Consider the following 17,660-nt stretch of genomic DNA (forward strand, 5'->3'; position numbering starts at 1 on the left):
TTAAGTATTGTAAAAATTATTGTATAAATTTTATTTAAAACATTCTGGCAAGAAAGAAGTTTTAGTCTGAAAGACTTTTTGAAATGTAGTATTTCAATGTAGAAAAATTCGCACTTGCTTTGAAAAGAATAGAAGTTAACAATGTACTACTAATGTATGTTGTCAAATGCGTAAAATTAACGGCATGTTAATATGTTCTTACATACAATGTGAACTGTTATTTCAAATGTTAAGAAATACCGTGATGTGGTAAAAGTGAAAGTAATGTTAATTTTTTTTTTTTTTTTTATTCGTGTGACTGTAAAAAGACTAAATCATGGTGAATATGTGTTAAAGGTTGAATGAATATAGTTAGGCTCTCTGACGCTACACTTCAGAGTTAGCCACTTTCAGAATAGTACCTCAGGGTTTAGAGTTGAAGTTAGGGTGTGTTACGAGGTCTTGGTATGTTGAATTTTTAACACGTTAGTGCTTTGATTGTAGGAGGAAGTGTTGAACACGTAGACATAAACACATTCGTGTTTGGTGTTCTTTTACAACACATGTCAGAGAGCACGGGGAGAGATAATTAAAATAGTCATGAATGAAATAAGAATGTTAAGAGAAATATAATTATACATGTTACTTGCCATTTCATTGTGTAACATTTCATTAAACTAGTTTTCCTTCCAGATCTCTGGAAGGAACCAGATTTGAATAAAAGCTCCTGTTTAGATGCAGTATAGATGAAAAAATTGCGTGTCCTGGGAGCTGCTATTGTAAAAACAAATTTCTTTCTTTTAAATTTCTAGTTTCTAGCGAAAAATGTTTGTAAAAGATTGGCCTCGCGTTAGATTCTAGAGCTAAAAGTTTTCAACAAGGTCGTTTTAGACCTCAGTTTCAAACTAATTAACTCTGGCGGGAAGTATGTAAGGATCTTAAGTTTTACTAACGTTTATTTTATTTTAAATCTTTACTATCACTTCTTATTTTCTACTTCCGGCCAGAATTATAAGCGTTAACGTATTTATGCAAAGTTTGTCTGGCGAACGCCAAGTACTTAAGTTGTGGCTTTTTGCGAAGCGAAAGAGAGGAAGCAGTTAGTCGAAGCAGGCCGCTTACCTTAGAAGTTTTACTCAGTTGCTGGTTGCCTTCCAGGCCAGAGGTTTTAATCCTCTTGATAATTTTAAACGTATTGTAGTGTTCACAGTTCTCTGTACTACATACGGCTTCCTGTTAATATAAGGCCAATCGTCCACGTTTATTATTTTAAAGTCAAATTAGATTTTAGTTTTATTTTTATATTTTTACGTTTAGACCACAAGTAGTGAGTCTTTGTATTCCGAAGTACGGAAGTTATTGTAAATAGAGGAAAATAAAGGGTTTTGTATACCCTTCTTGTGTATCCTGTCTACTTCCCACAGTTATTGAACATAGCTTTAGTAAGCTCTCTGTTCCGAGTCAGGTCCTTGCATGTTCCCGAAGAAAGTAAGACGGAACATTGAACCTGATAATCTGTTTAGCAAAATTGTAGGTGTCCTGAGTAGAACAGTGAGTTTACTTAAAACTATGTCCTATGCTACTGTAGAAGATATGACAAAGATGAGAAGGGTTTAATTACCCTTTATTGTCCACAATTTACAGGTACTCCTGCACTTCGGGATACAAAGACCAACACTGGTCTGAACGTAAAAATAGGAACTACAAACTAACTAAATTTAAATAAGAGCTAAACTCACACAGGCTAATACTTAACTTACAAAGGCTAATAACACTAAGATCGGCCTTTCAGATCTTTACGTATGTAGTACGCAAAATGCGGGAAAAACTACAATACGTCTTTAATATCAAGAGGACTAAACCTCTGGCCTTAAATGCGGACAGCAACGGACTGAAAAACGCGTGTGAAATAAGATAACGAGAAGTCTATATCTTTCTCTCTAACTCCTTCTTGGCTAAAGCCCACCAGCGGCCGAGCGGTAAAGTCGCTGAACACTGGTAGTTCGGTCCGAGGTTCGAATCCCGCGAACGGGCTGGCTGCATGGGCGTTTTCGTGGTTTTCCCCATGTGTAACGTGTATACGAGCCAGTTTCCCTTAGAAAGTCCTCCACGAAAGGCATCCCTCCTCTTAGGCAGATAGCCCTAGTGTGCTTTGCCATAATTAAATACACCACACCACACCTTCTTGGCTAAAAGCCACAATTTAAAACTTAAGAGTTTGCAAGTACAAATTGCATAATAAAACTAACGCGTTCATTCTGGTCGGAAGTGGAAAATAAGAGAGAACAGTAAAGTTTTAAAATAAAATAAACTTTATTAAAACTTAAAATCATTATAATGTAGCTTATTCAAAATTTGATGGCTCTAGGTACCGTCGTTCTATCAATAGTAGCGATATAGTGAATAGTGAATCAACGCAAAATGCCAAAATGAAATTAATAGCCCCTCTAAGCTAATGAATGCCCTTTGGACTACTAAATTTGTTAATTAATGTGTTAGAAGTCAATATGCGTATGTATATATAACAAACATATTGATTTCTTTTAGTTTTCTCACAAACGTTTATAAAAATGCATAAATTTTAAAGTGATTAAGAGATTATGTTAAACCTGAAATATAACAGAAGAAATAAATCTGGAAGACAGAAAGAAATGCAAAAGTAAACCTGCATTTCATCAGGCTTTTTTGTCACGAATGAATTAGTCGTAGATTAAGGATGCTGTAGATAAACATTATTTTAGGGAATCTAAATATTTGGACTACTAAATGCAACGTTCTAATAAATTACTTTTGAGTAGAGTTCAAGACCAATCTGTAAATATTTCTTCATAAATAAGTACAGTAATAAGCGATACGTCGAAATAAAAAAATAAAATGCATTTAACCTAACAAATACCCCAGTACAAATTTCAATAGTAAAATCGCTTTTAATACTAATGCGGATAAAGTGAATCACAAAAACATAAGCCTAACAATAGATTTCATAGTTAGGTGTAAAACACAGAATCATTTGTATCGTAGAGTAGAATGTTTCGTTTGAAGAAAAGTAATCTTAAGAATTCAATAAAATTTAAGAGGTACTTTATATTATAGAAACACTAGATAATTTTTTTAAGTAAGCGAGATGAAAAAAGAGCAATGCCCTCGCCGGGACTCGAACCACGGACCTCTCGAATACGCGCCGAGTATGCGGACCACTACACTACGAAGACATGCTAAAAATCGTAAGAAATACCTTAAAATGTATTTTATTTTAAAATATATTAAAATGAATGCATTTTGGCTGTGGAACTTGAAAATATTACTTTTAAACTGAGTGATATGTCGTTAATTTATATTACCATGGGCCATATTTTCTGAAAAACAAAACTGGACAATTTAATTTCGGTTTCAGACAAAGCTAGATAGATAAGAAATTTACAAATACATATTTACTTTTGATCAAGATTTTAAATATAGTATGTTTCGTAATATGTATGGCACTTTGTGTTTGCATGTGTATATTGTGTTTTGTCCGTGTGCTGTATCAATTTGCTTTAAAATTAAATTTGATGGATATGCTTTGTACTTCCTTTAAACTCAATATTTAATGTAGGTAAAAGCTATGTAACATGAAATTTATACATTTCAGTTTCTAATAATTTCATTATTTTTCGTGCAAAAGCAAAAGGTAGTTACATACAAACTCCTATAATTTAAATGTATTGAACATGCAATTGCAACAATTCAACTCTATTCAGCGTCTGAATGAAAACCCTGCAAGATATCCTTTTACTCTGATGATCTCATAAGATCTTATGATACGTTAAGGGAAATTTCATTTATAGATTTATTAGATTTATATTTGGGGGAAAGAGGTTGAGCATGAACTAAAATTTTGCGAGTTGTCTGTTTCGAAGACTATTCAGCTGAATGCAAGAGGAGTGGGCATACGCTGCCTCGAGATTCTGTTCCCAGCAGAGAGCAGGATTAAAATCTAATTAGATATATTCCAATATGGTATTCATTTTATGCATTACAGAAGGACAATACAATTCCTTTCTATGCTTGCTTTTAGCACATAAAGAATCAGAAATATCAAATTATAATATTCTTCTTTTGATGTCTTTATATTTACTATAATTTTTCTTGAGAAGGATCATGGCACTTTCTAAACCCCTCAAAAATCCGCAGGTTGAATAAATAAATACATTAAAGATCATTTAATTGCAGGGTAAGGTAAATTATCTTTTATTTTTTATTAAATATGACTAGTCAGTTGGATTCGTAAATATGATAATAATTTCTTGCATGATTTAATTTTCTTAACGAAGAGAAAATCAAATCTTGTTACGTTCCATTGCTCTAATTTTGTTAAGATATTTTAGAGAGAAAATGGAATCAGTTCTATTAAAAGCACAGACATATTTTCACCCTAAGAAATTAATGCAAGAGAATTTTAATGTATTATTGTTTTTATTATTAAATAGCATACATGTTTAGAGAAAGAGGTTTCGTAAGAGAGATTGACACTAAATGTGGATTTATTTGACAAGTATCTTCGTCTTTGTTTCCTATGACTTTTGCTGATCGATAATCGACATTCGAAAAACATATACTTACGTTTCTAAGGTATGATTATCTAAAAGTTTTCATTGCAGGAAATCCTACGTGAGATTAATAAACGAAATCATGTATTGTAACAAAAATTCTTTCTTTAAAAATTAAAAATACAGTTCTGTTTAATTTCAAATTTTTTCACCAGCATTTAAATGTGTATTTTCTAAGTGCGAGCTAGTGGTTAATACAATAAGAACAAGAAGAAAATTACTTGAGTTTCTAACCTCCAAAAACATTTTGCTACCGAAAATCATAAACTGTACATTGGCGTGTACTGTACATGTTTTGGATACATTTTGCGTCTTCCCGCTCAAAAGTGAAGGATCGAAAAATTGCCAAAGAAAAGCTACTATAATTTCCATACCATTCTTAACAAGATATTAATTTTATTAATACTTTTTAATATTTTAATATTTAACATACGTGCTTAAAAATTTTGGAAACGTTTCTAAGCGCAATTCAAAAATCAAAGTAAAATTGGCTTAATGATTCGTTATTAGTACCCTTAAGAGCTGAATAAAAAACACAAATGATGAACGTAATTAGGATCTTCACTCACATTACCAAAAAAAAAAAAAAAAAAAAATCCATAAATTCTTACGTTTTTAAGCACTACATCTCTTCACTGTTCAAGACAGCATGTTCATAAACGTCATTATTTGTAGCTTCTGACCAGTTTAAATAATAAGCAATTATAATTATTGTAAAAATCCGTTTTGCTATTGTAAGCATCAGTCTTCTTAAAAATCTTTCAAAATTATTATGTATAAAATTAATTTCTACATTTCTATGATCCAGTTGCCCAAACGTTTTCAATTCAGCGTTTGTATTTTACGTTTAATCATTAGGTTGTTTTTACTTCCAGCTATCCAGCCTGTTCAAAGCTGCGATACAATAACATTCGTGATATAACGAAAGTCAGCACTGCAGGCGGATAGTTTTGCTCTACCACATAATTAAAATCTGTACTCTACGTGTAAGTAGAATATACAGCGAATCCAAGGAGGAATCACCTCGAGCGGGATAAGAGGAGCCAGTGACCTGACTCTGACAAGTATTATTGGCAACGGAGGGAGGAAAGGCAACATAATTAATACTCGAGGTTGGCTGTCACTAGGTGAGATGAAAGAATAACGAAAAGTTATTCGAAAGAATAACGAAAACTTAGCTATTCTTTGTGAAGATTAGTTTCCATTATGATCTACATAACTGAATTTCGTGAAATAGGTGATTTTAGGTTAATTTACAGAATTATCATAGAACTTGGCGTTAAGTCTCTAGAAAAATATATGCATGTAATAAATTCTGTAAATATCTCAACGATTGGGTGAAAGCTACAATGGATTTAGGTAGTTGGTTTTACTGTGCCGTTAAAATGATGACTCGTTGCATTTACTTGGCAAGAGCTAGGAGCGTCATAGATGCATAATGGAGAAGAAAGACTTGCAGACGTGGCTGAAGACAATAAACATATTGTATTGCTGAGCATTCTTGAGACGCATATTCTCAATTACACATCATTATGGGTGCAATATGCACCCCTCTATTTTGTAAAGCTTATTAAATGTTTAGATAATGGTGCAGATAACCGTCGTTGCTTGTTAGCAGCAGCAAGGTAAAGAAAGAAAAAAAAAAAAAAAAAGAAATCCTTGTGTACAACCATGGTTATCTAAAGTCAAAAGTTTCTTTAATCTGATTGGATAAGAACTATCCGCATATCCGCATTGTAAAATTATATAAGCATGAAACGGATTGATGTAGAAAAAAAGCCCAGAAAAAGTGTTATAAGCAACTGATGCTTTTAGAACAGAAAGCGGAGATACGAAAATTAAAATAAAGCATTACAGGACTATTGTTAATTTAAGTCATAATTGTGTTTCATCTATTTTTATTGTACACTCATATGTTCAAGTCCTTAATACGAGAAGCGTTTCTGATACATGAACCAGCAACTTCAAAAGAGCATAGAATCTTGTTTGCCATATTTGCAAGTTTCTGGAGAAATAGCGAATAACGTTGGGCATAAGATATGACGTGTCAAAATGCTGGGTGGGTAGATTTACCTCTTGTGTCAAAGGTCAAGACGAGAGAGTGTTTCTTAGAACTGGCTTGATCCGTGTGAACATGCTCCCAGTTTTGATGATAGCAGATTTTATTGTTATATCAAAATCAAAAAGGTATAGTAACTTTAAGAAAAATTCTACAGTAACGTATAGAGAAGGCTCTGAGATTCTTCTGTCCATAAAAGTTATGGACAGAAGCTATGTCTCCTATTGTCATTCTTTATGAAAAAAAGTTTCATTTCACTGCCGTTGGCATAATAATGCTATCATATGCACTTTTCTGGGATTGTTTTAAATTTCTCTTGTAGTTTTTTGATAGCATAATTTATGTTTAGAGATTTAAAGATGAGAGCTCTGTTTTCAGCACACTATAAAACTAGGCAGCTATCAGCGTTATACAGGGTGCTGCTGAGAAAGGAGATTAGAAGAATAGTTTCACCATTAGTACTCACTGATGTTAGAAGTGATAATGCATGAGGATAAGTGTAATTTGGTAAATGAGGGTAGCAGTAATAATGAACTCAACGATCCGGATCAGCCCGTGTTCTTGTAAAAGTCCCTTCTCTAAATCGGAATTTCTCATCGGAGAAAATTCTGAATTTCTATTTTGAAGATAAGTGAGTTCTAAAGGAAATCTGTTCGGAATTACACTCTCAAACCTTTTGATCAGGGTAGAAGACGTATTTGGGGATATCCATTGCAATGGGACAGATTGTTATTTGACTTCGAAATGATGATGGTAGTTGCACTTTTTTAATGATTGGTAAAGTATGATTGGAACAAACACACACTGTAAATTCTTGCAAGTTTTATGATACAAGTACTTAATCATTTCTTTGATGATACTACCATAGCCAGACATATCGAGTAATTTAAACTTGTCAGTTATTTGTGGGTTTATGAATTTACAAGTATTATTCATGGTAGGTTGATTCATACATCAGTTCAAATCACATGTGGTCATCATTAGAAGATTCACCTGGATAACCTATTGTTCTAAGTAATCCGTGAATATTTCCTCTTGACTATACTTTGACTATTTTGTCCGTATACGCAAATGTGTTAGCGGCATTAATGTATTAATAACAACGTTACCATTTTCAAAACGTTTACTGATTGAGATGCCTGGGATTACAAGGTTGAAATTAACCGTACTAATTTATACGTTAATTTTGGATAATTTCCTTTGGTTTTGCGCCCATCTTGTAGAATGTAATATATTTATTCTTGTATTTTACATGTAAAAAGACTTATTTTTCCTTCGAAAGTTATTATATGAAAATAACATATACACTGCATATGCATAGTCATAAGTTCCTGACATCGACAGAGCCTACATTAATCGTTACGGACCCTCAGTAACTACAAGCACCATATGTTCTTAGCAAAGCAAAAGGTGTCCCCAATAATAATTTATAAAATCCCATTATCTCGAGCATTACGTGAGGATTTTGTTTTCTGATCTATCTAAAAGGCGCTCCTATCATATTAAGATAGATAAAGAACAGCGTTTCATATCGAGCTGAGGTCTTTTATACAGAAATAGCCTCAAAGTGCGACATTTGACTTATCGCTAAACATGCACAAATTACTTCTGTTATGATATGGTATCGTTACATGACGATTTTTGTACTAGAAGTGGGTCCACAAGCATGTGTTTAACACGACTGTAGAAGAGTTGAACTGTTGGTTGGAGCTAATTAAATGTTTCCATTTCAGCTTATTGTTCTTTTCCTCTTTTAATGCATCCGCACGTTTCTTGAGATAATTATTTGTTTTAAGTTCACTCACTGATCTAATAAAGATAATTCGTTTTCATATATAATATTCATAGAAGTAGCAGAAAACTTTGCGACAGAATGAGACAGAATTTTGCAGATGTTCAAGTATTTCTAAGAGAAATTAAACTGGTATCTAAAGGGAAGAGCAAATGCTTTTATATTTGCTCATTTTACAGTGACAGAAATTACACACTTTAATGGTATAATTTTGGTTTAGTAGCTGAAACCTAGCTGAATGCTATTTTAGAACCCATGTCATCAGTTTGGAAATGGAACATCTTAAATAATCAGAATGCATTTAATGTTTACTTATCTCAATTTTCTTGCCGCCCAGACGGTTACGGGAGCCGACTGCGATACCAAAGCCCTGGCTCGAGTTGGACTCCCGGAGAAGGCATGGATGTATTTGTCCGTCGTGTGTAGGAGGCAAAATTCGTCCACCTAACTAGGTGCCTCCATAACGAAGTGACCACCTCTTCTGGCCTTAGTAGTGGCTAACGTTTGTGGACTGTTTGGACCCGCCATTGGTAAAAAACTTTCAATGTTCTGACAGGAATATAATAAAATATAATAACAAGTTTATGAACTGTTTCTTGGCGAAGGGCACACTATTGTAGTTATGTTTTGCATGAACACTGCGTACCTTATAGATGATAGAAGAACTTTGCAAAGTTCCGTACAATTTTTAAGGAAATCCCCCCCCCCCGGAGGACAGATACAAAATTTTTCCTCCACTCTTCTCCTAGCATCAAACTTCTCTGGAGGACATTCGACTCGCTATATAATTTAAGTGCCTTAATACCTCAGATTTGCTATAAACTTACAAATACCTGAGCCTTCGAACTGATTGTCTGGTTGTGTATGGGTCTAATGGTATGGCAGTCACCAATGGCAGCCTGTATTAGTCAAGTCTGCGAAATGATCAGAATAATGAAGTTTACATTTATTTTCTCTTACGATCAAATTTCATCAGGTTTTTTCTTACATTCATCTTTCAAAGCATTTCTTCTGCCAAGTATAAAATAGTTAATTGTTGGAAGGAATTTATTGTATAATGAATTTATATATACATTGATACGAAGAGTGATAGTCCAGGAACAGTCTTAAACAGTGTAATTACTATTAAGTTTAGTTATATATTTAAGGATTTTAGGTGTTAAATTATTCACTAGATTTTTTCGTTAATTAACAAAGATAACAGATATACGTTAAAGATTAAACTTTGTTACAATAAAAACATTTCTAGAAAAGAAATATATCTTGTACCGACAAAAAGGTTAGAATCATAAAATAAGTTTTTATGCTTCTATTTGCTTTCTCTCGATAAAATTGTACATTTACGTTGCTTATATCTGAGTTTATAATATAGTTAAATTATAAACACTAATTTTAACGGCAGTATTTCGTTTCATGGGTATGCTTCAAGAGAACCACAAAAATTTTAATTACATTCTTAGTATTCAGATAAAGGCGCGATTTCTTTTTAATGTAACAGTTCTGCATTTTAAATAAAAAAGAAACATTTTAGCTATTAAAACGTTTCTATTTTTGTTAGATGTAAAATAAAATCGAATTATAACAAAGAGTCTTGAATAAAATTTCTTTGTTTATCATGTCGGAAATCGAAAACAAATATCTCATAATCTCTAATACGCTTAATGATTTAATTAAGGAATGAACAAAATATTTTTAAATTTATTTCTGATAAACATTCAAGGAGCAATGATTTCAAACTATGCAACAAGCTTATCATAAAAACTAACAGGATTTACTCTTGCTTGTGATGCAGGAAATTTGAAATGATTTGAATATCAGAAATCAGATTAAGAGATTAAGCGTTCATTCAATTCCAAATGTGATAACAGTCTTTCGTGCGCGTATATTATTGGATAAATGGAAGAAAGGTCCTATGTTTATGTTAATATGAAACTGGATCTAAGAGTAAGATCTAAGAATTATGATTATTAAAAAATCGAAATTTATCATAGCAATTAATTTATTATGATACACCGAAGTTGTGTTTTAATACATTACAAATAACCTGAAATGTTCTGCTCTGTTTCATTCAAATGTTATGCAATTAATTTATTTCTGCTTTCATTAAATTCTTTTATCACATCTCAGATTCCTAGTAAAAGTTTCGAAATTTACAACAAAGTGGCAGGAATAAAATATTCTTTTTAAATTTTTGTATTTCCCCATCTTTCAATTTATTGATGAATTTCAGTAAGCTGTTTTAAATAGAATAAAAGTTGTTGAACTTGTAAACAAAAATGTGAGACCATAGAGTTATAAAATATTAGAAGTAATTATAAATGTGGCCTTGTCTGCGTTATAACCCAAATTGAATAAATAAATAGATTTTGCTCAAAGTGCCGCAATAATCCAAACTGATAAATATGCAAACTTTGCTTGACCTTACTTAGTAGTGCCAGCAAAGGATTATGGTTCATCTCTAAATTAATATTTATTGAAAATTATACTCTTGGCAACAGATATTCATTATTGGATTAGTAACAAAGATGCCATGGCAATCACAAATTGCACATAAGTTCCTCACGTGTTCAGAGCTTTAGAAAGTGATACAGAAAAGAAATGGTTATCTTAATGCATTGCAGGAGGCCATTAATTTTTATAGACGTGATAAATGCAGAATCAAATAGGATTTCATAAAAATGAAATATGTTCAACTATTTTTCCGCCGAATTAATCTGCATAGTCAGAGGAATTCATCTGTTTCGAGTCTCTACGTGATGATAGATAAAACGGCGCATCAGAACGTGCTTCTAGTATCCTTCTGGAGTCATGGAAAGTCTATGAATCACGATGGCGAATTGCTTCTTCAGGATGGATGAATTCGTTAATGACATGTAATGCATAAGATGATGACCTTGTAAATGCATAAGAATACTTTCATGAAACGTCACAAAGAAAAGCTTTCTTCTGAAAAAGCTACGTAGCTCCGGCGAGGAAGAAGTGTCAAGAACAATACCTCTCTCTCGCCTGCCTTTTTTCAAAGAGAGTGAAGTATTTGAATTATTTATAACAATGAATTATATATAACAAGCATCGATCGCAACGCAGTAGAATAGAAATTTGAAATGAATATGTGAGACTTGTCTTATCAGAATCACATGAAAAAAAGCACTTGTTTTTGAAATATTTTAATATATAAATAAAAAATAATAAGGTATTTTCTTCCCTTTTCCAGCATGTCTTTGTGGTGTTACGATAGCCCACTTGGCGCGTTTTCGAGAGATACAGGTTCGAGTTTCGAGTACCGGTGAAGTCATTGCTAATTTTTCATGTCTCCTGCTTCAAAAAAAAAAAAAAAAAAAAAAAAAAAAAAAAAAAAAAAAAAACACTAATAAATCTACAGTGGCACGCGAAATAAAAGGCGTTGCACGATAATTCGTTACCACCAGCATCTTGGCGATTGAGTCCTCTCATGGCCAGTCGCCATTTAAAAGGAGAAGCATATAAGGCACTTTCTCCCTTCTTCTAGCATGCCTTCGTGGTGTAACAGTAGCAAACTCGACGCGTATTTGAGAGGTCCAGGTTCGAGTCCCGGCGAGGGAAGCTCAAACAAGAAGAAAATTAAAATAAGTAAATAAAGACTGTCTGAGAAAATAAGAAATTTGATATAAGTAAATCAAATAAGAAATCAATAAAGAAAAGACAATTATTGTTTTTGTAAGTTTGTGGAATATTTAACTTTGTAGAACAAGCATAAGAATAATACTGAGAGAATAATGAGATTAAGTTCGCAGTACGCTAAGGAAAATACTGCTACTTTTGATCTGTACTTTCGTATTAAATGCATGGTAATGTTTCAAACTTTAACATTGAAATCAAGCCTCAACTCAAACTTGGTTTAGAAGTATCTTGACTACACCTGACAATGCAATCTTGAAATAATATGTTCTAGATTAATATTTTTGCATTATATTTCATAAATTCATATCGTTCAGATTCATTTCATATAAATACTTTTGTAATTTAAGCAAACTGAACGAAATCTTAAAATTATATTCGGTTTTCAGTTATTTGTTTTCAAGTAGTCTAGAATTTCACCGACATTCTTTTATTTTAGATCCTGTCTGAAACGGAAACATTAAATATCTTCTAGAAATTTACATTAACAGGCTAGAGACACAAACTTATGCCTATAATTAATGGAAAACATGTGCTTCAGAAAATAAAGCAACCCCAAATGAATTGTGATTCTAAAATTTGGAAAATTTTTAAAGAACATATCTGTAAAGTAATATAAAGAATAGTTCTTGAGAAGTGCTTGCCCCCAGCACGCTCCCCACTTTAAAGAAACAGCTGTTTAAATATAATTACCTTCAATTTCTAAAGCTTACAAGCACTCATTATAAGAACTGCTAAACAGAAGAAGGATTTTTAATTTTACTGGCCAACGGAATGTTCATGAAAATTTTGCTTTTCATCTGAAATGTTTAGTTAAGTAGGTAGCTTAGAGAAATAATAATAGTACTTTTTATGTTAATTGCAGTTCTTTTGCTTTGCTAGTATGCATATAAAAACCTTTCCATTGAAAACAAAAACTCTATGTTAGATAGCAAAAAATATACAATGATTCTATATGATATGCTTTTAGCGAAAATTAAATGAATAAATAGATAAGGTTTTATTTGAAGGTAATTAAACAAACATGTTATGAAGTTATCCTGGCATTTCATATTTCTCTTTTGAAGATTACAGAATTAAGCTCAGTTAATTAATCTTTACTCATGTATTAGGTTGCATGATATACACGTATGCTTCTGCAAATTTAATATGAAAAATTTCGGAGCTATTAGCTCTGATCAAAGAAGTAACTCGTATGTAGAGCATGTTTCAAAAACAATCATCCAATAAAAAAGATATAACTATTCTGCCTGTAATTCGTTTGATCGCGTAAATCTCGAGTTTCATGGTGTTGGTGACAGGTAGCGCTAAAGCTGTTTCTTCGGCCTCAACTTCAGTGGTCTAGATAGTGAATGCGCAACAGAAATCGTCTTGTTCTTTATGCTTTTGCGAAATGTGAGTCCTTAACAATAGTTCAGCGTGACTTTCGTCGACAGTATCCTACTCTTCCACGAACCGCTTCCAGAGCTTCCAAAGCATTAAGCGATTGTATAAACACAGGTTTATGTAAATCACCTGGTCATCCCTACAAGTCAGACGAAACTGTGGAACGCAACCGACAAAGTTTCGCGTTTAGGCCACAGAAATCCATTCGCCGTGCCGGTAGGGAACTTGATATTATGTAATATCTGTCTGGCGTGTTTTGCGGCGACGTTTGCTTTTCAAACCATACAAGATTCAAATGCAGCAACTTCTTTACACTGGTGACGTTTTGTGAATTTATCCTACAGAATGTGTTACAATTTTTTAAAACCTTTAGTATTCGACGAGGCTATTGCCATTTAAGTGGCAAAGTCAACCACTAGAGTGTTAGAATATAGGGTTGGAGCAACCACATAGAACTGTACGGCATGAGGATAACTCGCCTAATTTAACGTTTTTTGCGCTGTTTCTCATAAAAACGTATATGATCTCTTTTTTTTTTTTTACTAGAGAACTTTTCAATTACAAGAATCTCGGTATGCTTGAAAACTGGTTTTTTCCACAGCTAAAAAACCGATTCCGATGACTTCTTTTTCCAGCAGACGTGGCACCATCATTCTACATGATTCCGTGTGGTTCCGACACAGCCGTCCGATATCGCGACGAAATTCTCTTACGCATCCTTTCATTGCTGGAATGGGTACCGACGCGACATTTATAGACTTTAAATCTCCCACCCGCATAGAACATGAGTAGCTAAGATTTGTCTGTAGAGTGAAATCATTCCACATCTGCCGTGGCCTCTAGATCACCACATTTGAATCACGTAGAGCATATGTGAGATATGCTCGGACGACGGATAGCAGGTCGCAGTGTGTTGCCAGGCATCCTCTAGGAGTTCCGATATGCATTACTATAGGAATTCACGCGACTCCCACAAGTTTTGGGAGTCAGCGACATAAATGCCAGCTTGCCTCGCCGTTGTCAAGCATGCATTTCATCTAGAGAGTATCATACCACTTATTAGCGTAAGGTTTCCATTGAAAATTTTTTCTACGCATTTGGTCTTTGAACTCTTTGCGATGATTATAATACATGTTTGATATGTGAGTCAGTAATATCCCACCATCTCTTGGATCAATTTCATGCATATCCATTAAATAGTTTTTGTTTCACTCCGTATTTTGCTTTTGTTGCTTATTTTTTGAGCAGGACTGCATAATCTTATTATTGTTCTCGGGTGGTTTACATTTATTGCTCACTTGTTACAATGAAAACACGGTCGAATTGACAAAATTAAAAGGAAATTATCAACTGCAATGTTGTACAGTATAGCTCAGTTAACAGATACAATATAATGGAATTATATGAGATTTGAAAAGGCAATATAATGGTCAACTTTATATAGGGCTCTAAATTGCATCAGGCGATAAGGCTTATTGCAGGACTTATGATTATGATTGATGTATGATGATTATCATAGACTTATTTATCATCGGCAACGAACATATAATGGACTTACGTATGATGATTATTCTTTATTTACGTATCATGGTTAGAAACATGGATTCATGTAACACGGACTTTTATGCTACGCGATAACGTATGTATTATGCAAAGTATTTCACATGTGTAATAACTGTAAATGTGCGTATTTTCGAAATTGAAATAAAGGCGACCGGTCTGCTAACCACTCTCTTGGAAGGGACTAGTTAGTGTCAAGTGATATCTGTCAAGGAAGACTAAACATTTAAATACTTTCCTGCACAAGTGAGGGCAGTGATCATCCTTAGAAATGTCAAAGTGAAATCATGGAACCATGGTTCTAACGATTACTGTCTCCTGTGAGGGTTTTAGAGAAGATGCCTATAGATGGCATCAAATCAATGTTTATGTTCAGAAAAACCCTGTGCTATTTTTAATGAAGGTTGCTACGAGAGTTTCACCTCGAATTATGTGTTTAATATACAAAGGAATGTCATTGTTCTGATAACGGGAAAACTATGGCTCCATTTCATTCTATTTCAATTTTATGCACGTGCAGTTTACATACGTGTATGGTTTTCTAAAGATAATATTTCATTGAATAATTTCACATCATAAAATTATTCTTCGTTAAAATATTTTCAATCTGACATCAATCAAAATATTCAATCTTTTGTTTCGCTTATTCTAAAATATTTTCAAAACATCAAATTTTAAAGTTCTTTCGATGACTTAAATTTAATTTTGGATTACAAAACGCAGCTGGATGAGATATACAGAAAAATTATTACAATAAAGTCTTTTGTGGATTTCACCAGTTTAATATGACACATGCTTAGAAAAAAAGCACTATTTAAATATTTAAAAACGAGGGCTATTTGCTAATTGAATTCATTGTTGATCACATATAAATATGTTAATGTACATTAGAAACGTACATTAGAAAAATTCATATCAACCATATTTACGAAGTCGGGAATATTTGTTACTCCAATGCGGAACACTTCACTTAAAAGAGGAACTGTAGTGTGGATTACACCATGAACAGAAATTGCTTTTGAAATAACTAAACAGTTTAGAACTGTATGATTTTGTAGTGTTTTTTTTCTTTTAATGCCTTACACATAAGTATGTTTTGCGTATTATAAACAATATTCAGTTACATTATTTGAGAAAATTCATTGTAAAGTTTATAATTTCCCATAAGACTTGATTTTGCTGCATTATTCTCTGTAATTGGTTGCAGTTTTATTAATAAAACAAAATAATAATGATCTTTGAACCGCTAAAATATATTATGCAGATTGATAATAACCATCAACAATAAGCGTCTTCTAAGGCAAATTAAACTTAAACTTAGAAACTCCTCTGCGAAAATACTCGTCCCTTACACATGCAGCCCTCATTTGCTTACCAGTATTCAATTAATATCTAAGCCCTAAAACCGAAAATATCCTCTACCAAGTACGGTCATTCGATAAAGGGTTAACTTTGTTTACATAAACTTACACGCAAATAAAATTGCCGCAGTCTAAAAGATTACCTTCTTAGAATTTTTTCTTAAAATTCTAAACATAGGTTTACGAAATATAACGGTTTAATCATGCAATCTTTATAAAACAGCTGTACTTTTTTATTAAGAGTTTCCTGTTCTTCTATAAACAGGAAGTTTAAAAAAACTGTTAAAGTTCAGTTATAATTCTATTAATTATGTGCAGCTTTCGCTATGGACTAAATGGTAATTAAACTAAAATAATAAGGTTTATAAAAAGGAATTTTCATTAAGTGTTTTCATTGTTTCACTGAGGCGAGTTTTTTATCCTTTAAGCTATAAAAAGCTATTAACGGGGAACAGGACATAAAAATGCGTATAAATAAAGTAAATTCGTCGCCATAAAAACTGAAGAGATCCTTCCAAAGAATAATATTCCTTTTGAGATTTTTAATTGAGATAAAGTAAAATAACTCTCATCTGCCATGACAAGAACTCCGACTCAAAACATATATTTCCCAGCAAAAAAGGCATCTTTTGTCTTTGGAATGTACTAATTAATTAAACTGATTTTTTTCCTTTCGTTTGCATGCTCAATATATCTTCACCTAATTTCAACTTGATGTATATGCTCATCTTCGTTCTGCCTTTTGTTCTTGAGAAAAGGGTCATTGTTAGAAAAGAAATTTGCCCGAGTTTGTTAATATGGGAATGGAAAGCTTGTTTATGTTCTCATACATTTCTACTTTTTTGTTGGTTATAAAAACGTCTTCATCTATCATTTATTTAAATTTAATGAATTCCTGCTGTTAAAGGGTTAATTCCATTGAATGTTGTACGACTGTTTAATAATTCATTATATGATATCTAAATGAGGCATTGATCTCTGAGTCAAAATGTAAAAATGAGGGTTTACAAGCAAGAAAAAAGCACTAAGGATTAGGAAATACGGCATTTCAAAAAGCTCAAGTGTCAGCAATAAGGCAGGCCATCGCAGCGGCGGAACATTTTTTTGTCACACATTCCGCATCTTCACAGACAGCCTTACAGCCTTTCTACTATTTAATGCAATTCGTAATCCCTACCATCCCTCTATTCTCATAGCTGACATCCAGGGTGTGCTTAGAGAGAACGAGAGTAGAAAGACTATTCAAATCTCCTGGGTAAAGGCACGTGCAGGATACC

At 32.9% G+C, this 17,660-nt stretch overlaps 1 protein-coding gene across 6 annotated transcripts in view; it reads left to right on the forward strand.

The window, feature by feature from the left end:
* Positions 1-17,660, forward strand: part of LOC118187950 (glutamate receptor ionotropic, kainate 2-like) — a 588,918-nt gene that overhangs the window by 161,517 nt on the left and 409,741 nt on the right. The window lies entirely within an intron of this gene.

Source organism: Stegodyphus dumicola, chromosome 1 (genome assembly GCF_044657685.1).
Source record: "Stegodyphus dumicola isolate Sdum_Otavi_A_Nest chromosome 1, ASM4465768v1".
NCBI lineage: Eukaryota > Metazoa > Arthropoda > Arachnida > Araneae > Eresidae > Stegodyphus > Stegodyphus dumicola.